The 12685-nt window shown below is 26.8% G+C and overlaps 1 protein-coding gene across 1 annotated transcript in view; it reads left to right on the forward strand.

Moving 5' to 3' along the window:
* LOC117168886 (dorsal-ventral patterning protein Sog) overlaps window positions 1-12685 on the forward strand; it is a 252006-nt gene that overhangs the window by 182615 nt on the left and 56706 nt on the right. The gene's annotated exons all lie outside the window — the stretch shown is intronic.

Raw genomic sequence — 12685 nt, forward strand, 5'->3', positions numbered from 1 at the left:
AATTGCTTCGTCCAGAAAAATGTATAAAACAAATGAAAAATATAATTACGTCTGGTTCACTACATATAAAATATTAAATAACTTTACCATCTGGGAAAATGTTTAGAGTCCGGTGAAAGAGCGATAAGTTTGAAGTCGGGTCTAATCTAATAAATTTAATTGAATTAAACTTCTTATTATTTTGTTCATTTTTTATTTAGGAACAAACTTTACATTTTTATTGAACTTTTCAAAAGTACCACTGTTTAAGATTTTCAAGGTCATCAGAGAGGGTTGTATATCTATACTAGAACATAGGTTCAATTTTTACATGGAATAAATAAAGAGTGTTTTTTCCAACACTTTTTATTGTGGAGCCTTGTCAGTTCACAGGAATTATATGTTACTTAAACAATTTTCATAATTAATACTGATTAAGACTTTTTTCAATGAATAGACTCCATTTTTTCTTTGAATCAGTTAAGAATCTTTTTCCGGTTACTCCTTGATGTGACACGTTGCGAGTTTACAAGAATTATAGATTACTCAAGCAATTTTCTCAAAAAGAATCAGAGTTTGGCTCCTTTTCAGCGAATAGACTCAATTTGTTTATGTGTAAACTAAGAATATCTTTTCGATTACTCTTTTCTATGATGATTGGTAAATTCCAAAGAATGATTGATTATTCAAACAATTTTCATAAACGATTTAATTTTTGTTTACGAAATTGACTAGGAATGTCTTTGCGATTACTCTTTTCTATGATGCTTTGAAAATTTCCACGAATTATTAATGATTTAAACAATTTTCGTGTAAATATTAATATTTTGTGTATTCTTGAAAAAATTTAGGATAAATTTGTTTACTGAATCAACAATGTATTTACAATAACTTATACTTACAGTAGTTTGAAAATTTACGATATTTAATCATTATTTCAACAGTTGTCAATAAAAAATTCAGAGTTTGACTATTTTTCAGCGAATATGTTCAAATTGTTAACAAAATCAAATAACAATGTCTTTGCGATAACTCTTTCGAGTTACAAGAATTATTCCTTGATTTATTAATAACCCATCAGCTGCTGCCGATAACGCATGGTACCACGCGTGTTATCTCACAGAAAAAACTGAAGTTTCCATTGGAACCCGTTTTTGGTTCCAAAGGAGCTGCAACAAAAATGAACCCTACTTGCTGAAAAGGAACCCAAAACGATAAATGAGCTCTAAATAATACCACACTTGGGGTTCGAAAGGATCTCAAATGTAATTGAGCCTATTCCTGAAGAACCTATTTTTCGCTTTGCCCACTTCGATATTATGATTAATTAATAACACAATATTTACCTTAAGTCACACATGTAATCGAACTTTGGTGGACATAAATTAATGAAGATAATTAAATTACAAAATAATAACGTAATTAAAGTAAATATAATGACTTGATAATATCATTTGCAGGTTATGTAGAAAACTTGTAAATTTAAAGGCTTATTCATTCAGTGCTCACATTCTTGGCAACTTTTTGAACTGCGCTTGCGTCGCGCCGGCAACACACGTGGTTACTGTTGGCGCGCTGATTTTGAATAGTGTCGATATTCAAATGTGATATTTATAATAAATAATAATTACAAAATACATTAACAGTAATTTCTTAATTCTAAAATAAGATTTTGAAGTGGCAGATAAAAATTTAATTCGATTTTAATTAAAAAGACGGTTATGAATTTCGAGTTCAGAGAAAGAAATCATTTTTTCTTAGCACAATGATTAATCTTGTCGAGTTTCTAATTTTTATTATTTTCATTCACAACAATTTGACCTGAAATAAAATCAATAAAGTTACTAAAAATAAATTGAAAATTTTGTTTTTTTTCTACAGTCAAAATAAAAAAAGGTTTTTTGTAATAAAATCACAATATTTGTTCATCTGTCACTCAAAAATTCTATTTATGGTTAATAAATCACTTTTGAAGCATTTCCTAATCATTATTTATTATAAATATAATATTTGAATATTTATATAATTTAAAATGTGCGCTCCTAAAGTAACAAATTGTGTTGCTGGCGCGAAGCAAGCGCAGTTCAAAAAGTTTCAAAAATTGGGAGCACTGATTCATATGTAAGAAAATCTTCGCAAGTCATTGGTCGATAAATGAATTCTTTATGCTCATATTTATAACTAAGTCATTATCAATAATACTCAATTATTAAAAAGGGAGCCTTTCATTAATCCTTTTGAATTTCTTTCTTTATTGCAAGAAAATACCCTAAGTATATTTTCAACTTTATAAAGTAAGGGTACCTTTCTACGGAGGTCGAATTTGAATAAACTGATGAATTTATTTGAAACATCGAGTTCGTTTCTAGGTTCTAAACCAATCAAATTTGCCATAAATCAACAAAACAGCTAGAAATAAATCCTATGAAAAATATTAATTCCACGATTAATTCAAAACAGGCCTTCGTGAAAAGGTATCCTAAGTATAACGAACAGTATGCGCAATGAAATCCTGAGTAATAAATATGTTTGCTGTTATGGGGAGATGTGCAATTACATATGTTACTTTTTAAAAGTAAAAATATACTGTTAGCAGTAACGTAGGGTTGTTGCAAAAACGAATGCAAAAATGAATGTTTCTGAAGCCTCTCTACTTTTATTTAATTTAAAACAACTAAAAGTCATTATAATATTTGAAAATATTAATAAAGGCTAATTGGCTGAGCTGATCTTAATAGTGCTTGGTGAAGACTATGCTTTTAAAAGATTCACTTAATAACAATTAATTACAAAAGTTTATTAATTGTACATCAAAGATTTTCTCAATAAAATGATGTGAATAATTTTTAAGATTTTTCATAACTTTTAAGAGAAGGTTAAAATGGGTGAGGTAAGTAATACATTTTCACTGACAATCAATAAAATTGCATTACATTTTCAATTATAAATTGACCAATGATTTTAAATCATGGTAATTTAAAGATGGTGTAGTCTTTAGCCAATTTTGTATTAAAAATTCTAAAATAAGGGAACCTTAACATGTAAGAAGAAAAATAAATAAATATTAATATCGTTTGAGTTTGCTTTACCGACATATTCTGTAAATTGCTAACTTACCAACCCGACCTTGCAAGCGATTGTCTTGTGAATGGGCCTTGATGCTGTTCTTTTCAAGTGCGCTCTGAACGAACCCATTTGGGTCTCTACAGGTATCTATTGGAGCTCAAGCTCCAAATGACACCAACTTTCATTTGAGCCGCAACATGAGTGAACCTCCAGTTTTCTCTGTGATCTTTTGTATTAGTTAAATCATTTAAGCTTAAATTATTTATTTGAAATATTCTTTATTTAATTAATTGTTTAAATTATTAAATTAGCTAATTAGTTTAAGTTACTTAAAGAAATATCTCTCTAAATTAGAAATAGTGAAAATTTCACTAATTCAATTAGTGATTGAATGATTCACTGCTGAAATAGTGATTTTTTGGCTTTTCACTATTGAATTAGTGGTCTTCTACTGTAAAAGTAGTGATAATTTCACTATTTCCATTTAGTGAATATTATTTCACTATTATTTAGTAGTTCCCGCGCTCACGTATTGTTTTCTTCGTTTACATTTGTCAGCTTGCATCATTTTTCTTTCTACGAGCGTCAAAAATTTTAAAACAAAGGTTAATAATATTTTCCAGTTTATTATACTTGCGTGTAGTTTCCCAGTGAATAGTGTCCTCATTATGTGGCGATATGTATATCGAGACGAAAACATTTGCTGCAGAACATGAGCGCTGTGTTCGTTTTGAGTTTATGAAATTCAGCTTTCCATTCATTTTTATAGAAATACATGGAAAGCTGAATTGAGATTTTTCTTTAGTAAGTACAGTATCAACATAAATTAATTTAATTTTTAAAAAAACATACTTTACTTCTATAACTTGTCTTGTAATATAGTTTACTGTTGAGGTTGTTGGTTGACTCCAGCAAATATTTTATTTCATTGTATAATCGTATAATTAGTGATTTGGCTACTTATATAATTACTGATTTTCCACTATTTAATAGTCAATACTTTACCTCTCCAAACCACTATTTGCTTAATGAAATTTAACTATTCAGATTTAGAGAGATAACTGAAACATCGAAAAGAAGTTGAAAATCCGCGACAGAAACAAATTCCGCAGTTGATAGGTTAATTTTTTATAAATTATTAATTGATTAAACAATTTTCGTCAAAAAATTTTAAGTTGTTCTATTTTCAATCGAATAGGCTCACCTTTTATTTGATGATGATTTGAACAATATTCATAAACAAGTAAAGGGTTTGTCAACCGCTTTATACTTTATGTTTTATTTATATTGATTTACCTAATCAAGGTAAAGATGAAATTAAGTTATTCTAAAAACTCCAGTTCTTAACTGCATTAGTGTGAAGCCTACGGGGACTCTAAAGAACGGGGAAATTACACCTTGTAAAATGAAGGCCAAAGAGACCAATCTTTTTGTCGAGTTTTTTTGCATATTTTATATAACTTATTCTCAGATTCGCGTTGAAGGATTTCTTTAACGTAAACCTTTTTACTCTTTAGATTTATGTATGCAAAATACTAGGCAAGAAGATTTATCTGTTTAACCTTAAATTTACAAGTGCGATTTCCCCATGCTTTGCGGAGCGTTCCGATTAATGCCTAAAATTTAAAACATTTTTAACAATAATGATGTTTGAATTGAAGATTTTTAATTTCCACATATTCAGTTTTAGATTAATTAATTTTAAACAATTTTCACTTGAAACAGTTCCTAATCATGAATTTTGAACTCTTCAATTTCATATGGCTCAATTTTTAAGTTTTCCAAATTAAGACTCTAAATTAAATTTTTGTTTTAATGAAGGATCTGTATGGTAAGTTACAGTAATTAAATCTGTTTTATGACAGTTTTGACCTCTACCCCCTACTTAACGCTTTTTCTGTAGTAACGCGTTATGTATTTTTTTGGATGGTCATAATAAATGTTTACCCTAATTTACCCAAAAAAATGTTAAGTAATTTTTTTCATTTTATATTAATGAATTGATTATAAATGAAAGAACTCAAGTGAATTAATTTCGACTATTCCTGGAATGTTGATCTCAAAACGTTGCACGAAGCCCGAATTCCTCACTGGTCGCGTAATAATTGTAATTTGCATTAAAAGAGTGGTACTCCTTCGGGTACGTATAAGGAATTCTTTCTTCTATATGCCGACAGTAGTCATTAAAAATCTTGGCTGGTATTTTTATTGCAAGCAATTCATGCGAAATTTACATATATTTAGAAAGCTTTGTTTCTTATGAATTATTTCAAATTTTGTTTCAAATAAAAATTTAGAACTAATTCCAGCTTATTTTTTCGGAAAAGGTTTAAAGGATTCCTGACGTTCCTTATGGAAATTAGGTTTCGGGTACATGGGTCCAACCTAACTGAAATATAATTTCCATTTAAAAAACGAGCGAGGTCCCTTCAAAATAGAATTAATAAAAAAGTCATTATAACGAGCTTTCCAGCTAAAAAAGTGTTTATATTGTCGTCTAAAATTATTGATGTATTTTCGAAATTTCTATAATACAGCGAGGTAAGAAGGCTAATTTCGTGTACCTAAAGGAAAAATGGAATTAAAAGAAACTATAGAACCAAAATTAATGAGAAATTGAGATTCTTAGAACTTGATGTCTTAAAAATGTTGAATGAAAGAAACATATTTCGTAAAAGATATATAAATTGTTATTGATTACAATTGAGGCTCAGGATTCTATAACCGCTTATAGAATTTGTCACCCATTTGAGTGGGGCGGCCTCTTACTCCTTTTGTTTAAACGACTTTCAGAGGCCTCCCCATTTTCAGGCGACAAATTCAAAAAGCACTTACAGAATCCGGCGCCTCATATATTTCACCTGCAATAGGTTATTAAAACTTTAGCTCAATTTAGATGTAAGCTCTCGCTTAATTGTCTTTAACAATGTTCCATATTAAGGCGATTTTATGTGCATAAATATATTCCTGCTAAAATCATGAAAAGTGCAGGAGAAATAAAATATATTCCCACCAGGAAATGCGGGGGTTGTACCTCAGGTCTACGAATAATTGGCATCAATTATATCCCATCGAAATCATGAAAAGAGAGGTCAAAATAAAATTTAGGTATTGGGTAATAAGTTATCACGTGATGATCTATATTGATAATGGGCGAAGCCTATAGCGGTCCTCGCTTTCAAAACGAAACTGTATTTTAATTATTCAATTACTCTACTTTTGAATACCAGCGGATCTTGACCAGAATCACGTTTGATCAAGCTGTGACTTTTATGTCTATCATGTACTATTTAATAACAGTCAATTTATTACGTGTGTGATTTTTATCTCAGTGAAAAGAAGTTCAAAACGTCTTTGTTTTGCAACAATTTGTTTCAGCGTGGTGCTTTATATCCTTTTAAACTTAAAAATGAGGTTCTTTTTTTTTCAACTTATCCGGCAACTGAACATATCTTGGAAAGCGACTTTGCGATGATCACCTCCAATATTTCAAATCATATGCATTGATGACTCAAGGAGCGTCTTCTATTCTCTAACTCCAGATATTGATTATTGTATCGGAGGGTTAATTCCAAAATCAGCAACATCAGGAAGAACTTTGCGCCTCTACTAACGTTAATCCAGGCGGGAATGCAACCACCAAACCGCTTCATTAGCTGAACGATAAGTAATCCCCATCTTTACATATTTATTTTTTAACTATTTGAAAATACCATGATTTTAAGTGTTTCAACATTTTTGAACGTTTCTTGTCAGACTTAATGATTTAAATCTTTAAAATCGTCACTGAAAAAGGAGAAAGTTTCAATCTTGAGTCGAACACATTATCTCTTTATTTTTATTTGAAAGGATTCTCGTATTTATCTGTTGATATGTCTGTGTGAAGAAATGTCCTTCATTGTGTGTGTGAATTAATTTGCGTATTTAGAGATTTTACTTATCTGCATTATTGTTTCAATTAGGACTCATTATCACCTGCTATATAAAATTTGTGATGATTGCATAATAGACATTAAATTATCGTACTAAATTATCTCATCACGTATCTCGTGCTTTGCACTCAAATTTGTATCTCAACTTGTATATCATTTCCATAAATGTATATTATTACTAGTAGTCTTGCGCGCGCCACAGCGCGCGCCTATTTATCTTTTTATGAAAAAGAATAAATAAAAAGCCTATATTTTCTACGTTATACATATTTAATGAATGTTACAAATTATTAATATAAAATAATACAAGACGTCAAGGGATGAGTTCTTTATCTGAAACTGTAATAAATCTAATATTGCTGAATAGCGTTTACTACGATTTTGTAGCTCACGTTGATGATAATCATATTCTTTAAATAATGAACTTTGCATTTTTACACCACAAGTTTGAAAAACAATTTAGTAAAATTTTTGAACGCGCATTGTAATAATCAACAATGACGTTATATGTTGAAAAACACATGTAATAAGATTGTTGCCACTTGGTAAACTCTTCCCTGAAAATCTTTGTTAAGTCTTCCCAACATTAGTGCATGCATTCAATGTCATAAAATTTTTAGTAATAATTGTTTCATTATTCCGATTTATACCAAATCATTACACTACTTTGTAAGGCAAATTATTGTCAATTTTCGATTATCGGGCTTAGTTAAGTCTCCCACTTTCCCCTGGACTTATCACATTAAAGTTTATGAAAAAAATAAATATTTTGTTTAAAATTAAAATAATAATTATTATATTTCAAATTACATTGAAATTAATGAAATATTGAATTCAAAATAAAACTTTCAACAAATAACTATTTGAAGAAATTATCATGTGAGGTGAAGGTGTTGTAAAAAATTTGGTTGGTGGTGGTAGATGGACGGTAAAGGTGTTATAACTGTTTTACAGAAAAATAGTCTTTTGACTTAAAAGTTTAAGAAGTGGGATAAATTTTTTTATTTCCTGACAATTCTTTATTTGTTTTTAATTTAACTCTTTTTGGTTAAAGATTAATCTTTTTTGTTTGAAAATTTGGCCATTCAGTTTAAAATTTATATTTGTAGGTCGAAAATTTAACTATTTGGTTTAAAGTTAAACTATTTCGTTTAAGAAAAATTAACGAATTTTCAACCAAATAGTTACTATTTCATCCAAAAATATAACATTTTAACAAAATGGTTAAACTTTTAAATAAGTAGATAAATTTTCAACCAAAAACTGAAAAACATGATTATTTTAAAACAACAACAGCTGAATTGAATAATAAAATTCATTTCAAGAAAATTTTGAAATTTTTAACCAGAGATACATTTTTAACTAAAATAATTAATCTTCTACGAAAAAAATTAATTTGCAAAAGGTCGTTAAACCTTGAAACAATTCGAGAAATATTCAGCAAAAAAGATTAATTCTCAACCAAAGAAAGAAAGCATTTTCAACAAAAGAATTAAATTTTCAACTAAAATGATGAATCTTCAACCCAAAAGAGATCCATTTTTACTTATTTAGTTTAACATTTAACCAAGTAGTCGAATGCAAACTAAAAATACAAATTTTAAACAAAATAATTGCGTCTTCAACAAAGGAGCTTTGACAAAAGATAATTCACAACTACCAAATTACAGTTATAGATGTATAATGTATATTCTATCGAGCGCAAAGCTCTAGAACGAACAAAGAAAAAAGAAAAATATCTACAAAATTGTTGATTTTTTCACCTAAAAAGTTAAGTTTTAAAAAGCAGTTGAATTTTCAACTTGAAGGGATACATTTTTATTGTGTTCATGTACAGTAAGAAAATCAAGTTTCTACCCAAAGAGATGAGTTTTTAACCAAGAAACAATTTTAGTCAAGACATAAAAAATGCAACTAAATTCTTGAACATTTTCAACAAAAAATTTTTAAAAACTGTTCCATTATAGTTTAAAAATCAAGTAATTGGTTCAAAATTCGTCGTTTTTGTAAAACATGAATCTTATTGGTTAAAAATTAATCTTTTAAACATAGAATTTTTTATGACGAAAAAATAATTATCTTAAAATTTAATCTAAAAACAACAAAATTCCCTTCCTGGTCGATTCAAAGACTTGAATTGCAGAATTTGCCTTTTTTAGTATAACATTAGTCTTCTTGTTTGAAAATTCTTCTTGCTGATTTAGGATTCAACAATTTTTCTGACAATTCTTTTTTTTCAACATTAATTTATTGAAGTGAAAATTTAACTTTCCATTTTTAGTTAAAAACGTATTGATATTTTTAATTGCAATCTGTTTTTGTAAAGAACTCAGTTTTTTTTTTAATTGCACTTCTTTAAGTTAAAAATTATTTTTTTAACTAAAAACTGAACTATGTAATTTTTCGTTGAATATTAAGTTCATAATTGAGGCTTCATCTGTTTTGGTTCAAAACGAACTATTTTTGGTTGAAAAATGATATTTTAAATTGAAAATTGACCTTTTGTACTTAATAATTTTATTTTTTTAATTTTTCTGTTTTGGTAGAAAATTAATCCTTATTTCGTTAAAGATTGAACTATATGGAAATAAATTTATCTGTTTCGATGCAGTATTTAGAAATTCAGAATTTTGTTGAAAATTCCTTATTTTTGGTAAAAAAATAAACTTCTTAATTGAAATTTCATCTTTATTTCGAAGATTCTATTATTACATGAAAAATTCGTTTTTTGGTGAAAAACTAATTTCTTTAAGAGAAAAGTCGATTATACCATTTTTGATAGAACAACGAAATTAAATAAAAATTGATCTTTCTTTGTTAAAAATATAATTTTTTTAAACCGTCTTTTTAAACAGGGAGATTAATCTTCGTGGTTGAAAATTCATATTCTTCATTGAGGGTTCAATTATTATTTTTTTGAAAATTCCTTCATAGTTAGTCAAAAATTAATTTATGTAAAATAAAATTGGATTATATAATTTTTGGTAGAGAATTGATATTTTAAATTAAAAAGTTATCTTTTTTGGTTGAAAATTCAACCCTTTGGTTTGAAAATGCACATATTTAGATGAAAATTCGTTATTGCGGTAGGAAATTAGTCTTCTCGTTTAAAAATTCATCTTTGTGATTGAGAACAAAACTATTAAGCTGAAAATACCGTTTTTTTTTTTTTTTTTTTTTTTTTTTTTTTTTTTTTGTTAAAAATTAAATTCTTTAACTAAAATTTCACTATGTATTAATGTCTTTAAGGAAAATTTTCATTATACCACTGTTGGTAAAAACTAATCGTCTTTTGTGGAGAATTAATTTTATGGGTAAAAAATTAATCTGTTTTATATTATTTTTAACATAGATGTCCAAATTCAACTTTTTATTGTCTTATATGGGAAAAAACGTCTTGCATAATTGACTATAAAATCATTTTTATCGCTAAGAGATTCTGATAAATAATGTATAGAACCTGCTTGATTTTAAGTGAATTCTATCTTATTCCAAGTACTTTTTATGATATTGTTCTTGGATTGAAAATTAATTTAGTTAAAAACAATTTACATCTGTATGAGGTTTCTTACAATTTATAATAATAAATTTCGTACAAACAGATCATCTGAAAAATAACAAAAAAGGAATAAAATAATAAAAAATTTAATATAATTACATATACGTCACTGAAAAAATCATTCGTAAACAACTTTTTCGATTGAGAATGGTTTCATTAAAAAAAAAATATTGATGACAAAAATTTTTCTATTACATTGGTATTGTTTTTTCATCAATTGCACTTCTTTAAATTAAAATAATGTTTTAAGATTACTTTAAGATTTATCAATAGTCCTTGATAAAATTAAACAAAATTCAAATTTGAAAATAAGTTATTTTCATTTTTTATCAGTTCACAATTAATATATTAATAAAAAAATACTGCTTCCAATTGTAAAACTGCGTACTCAAAGATATTGTGTACTTTTCATAGATTTAATGAAATTCTCTGATATAGACCACCATTGTGTGCTGAAACGTTTGAAACAACTAAATTAGTTTCAATTCACCTGAACCTAAAGCCAACAACTCATATCAATAATTTCTTCAAAATTTTGTTATTTATTAGAAAAATTTCTTTAATAAAAATTAATCTTTTTGATTGAAAATTCATATTTTTTGTTAAGACTTCTACTGTTTGGTTTCAAATTCATCTGTTTTAGTTAAAATTTGAAATAATCTGTAGAAAATTTCATTTTTTTGATTGAATATTAACTTTTATGAACTAAAAACTGCATTATTCTATTTTTGTTTAAAATTTGATATTTTTTATTGAACCTTGATCCTTTTTAGTTAAAAGTGGAATTATTTGTTTGAAAATTTATGTATTTTGTTGAAAATTTGTGTTTTTTATCAGAAATATAAAACTACTTCCTTCAAAATTCATCTTTTTAATTGAGAATTCAACTATTTTGTTGAAAGTTCCTTTATAGTTAGTCCAAAATTAATTTATGTAAGATAAAATTGGATTATATCATTTTTGGTAGAGAATTGATATTTGTAGTTTAAAATTGATCTTTCGTAGTTAAAAATTCAACCTTTTGGTTTGAAAATGCACATATTTCGATGAAAATTCGTTATTTTGGTAGGAAATTAGTCTTCTCGTTTGAAAATTCATCTTTGTCATTAAGAACCAAACTATTAAGTTGCACATTCCGTTTTTTTTTTTTTTTTTTTTTTTTTTTTTTTGTTAAAAATTAAATTCTCTAACTGAAAATTTAATTATCCCGCTTTTGATGGAACACTGAAATTTGGAATTAAAAATGGATATTTTTGGGTTGATAATTCGATTATTTGTTTCAAACATCGTCTTTTTTATATAAAATTAATCTTCTTGGTTGAAAATACATCTGTTTGCTTGAAAGTTCAGCTATGTATGTATCATCAAATGCATCTCTTTTAGTAAAATTTCAATTAATTTGTTGAAATTTAATTTGTTCTTGTTAAATATTAATTCTTTTAACTAAAAAGGAATGGTCCTATTTTTGGTTTTGTACATTTATATTTTCAATTAATTTTTTTTTTAGTTGAAGACTCCACTATTTGTTTGAAAACTGATCTTTTTGATTAGGGTTCAACTATTTTGTTAAAAATTTGTTTAAAAATTCAACTGCACAATTTCAGGATGAAAAATTATATTTTCGCCTGATTTTAAGTGAATTCTATTTTATTTTAAACATTTTTGATATTGTCAATTCATTGAAAATTCTATTATTTGTTTAAAACAATTTTTTTTAATAGAAAATTAATCTTTGTGTTTGAAAAATCATCATTTTGTTAAAACTTTTACTATTTGGTGTCAAGTTCATCTCTTGTAATTAAAATTTGAAATAATCTTTAAAAAATTTCATTTTTTTGATCGAATATTAACTGTTATGAACTACAAACTGAACTATTCTATTTTTGTCTAAAATTTGATATTTTTTGTTGAAACTTAATTTTTTTAGTTAAAAATTAATTCATTGGTGAAAAGTTAATCTGTTTTTTATTATTCTTAACATAGATGTCCAAATTAGATTCTTTTGTCTCAGATCGGAAAAAAACGTCTTGCATAATTTACTATATATGAATTTTAATCGCTGAGAGATTCTGCTACATAATGTGTAGAACCTGCCTGATTTTAAGTGAATTCTATCTTATTTTAAATACTTTTTTTATTATTGTACTTG

The sequence above is a fragment of the Belonocnema kinseyi genome, chromosome 1, assembly GCF_010883055.1.
Source record: "Belonocnema kinseyi isolate 2016_QV_RU_SX_M_011 chromosome 1, B_treatae_v1, whole genome shotgun sequence".
Lineage (NCBI taxonomy): Eukaryota > Metazoa > Arthropoda > Insecta > Hymenoptera > Cynipidae > Belonocnema > Belonocnema kinseyi.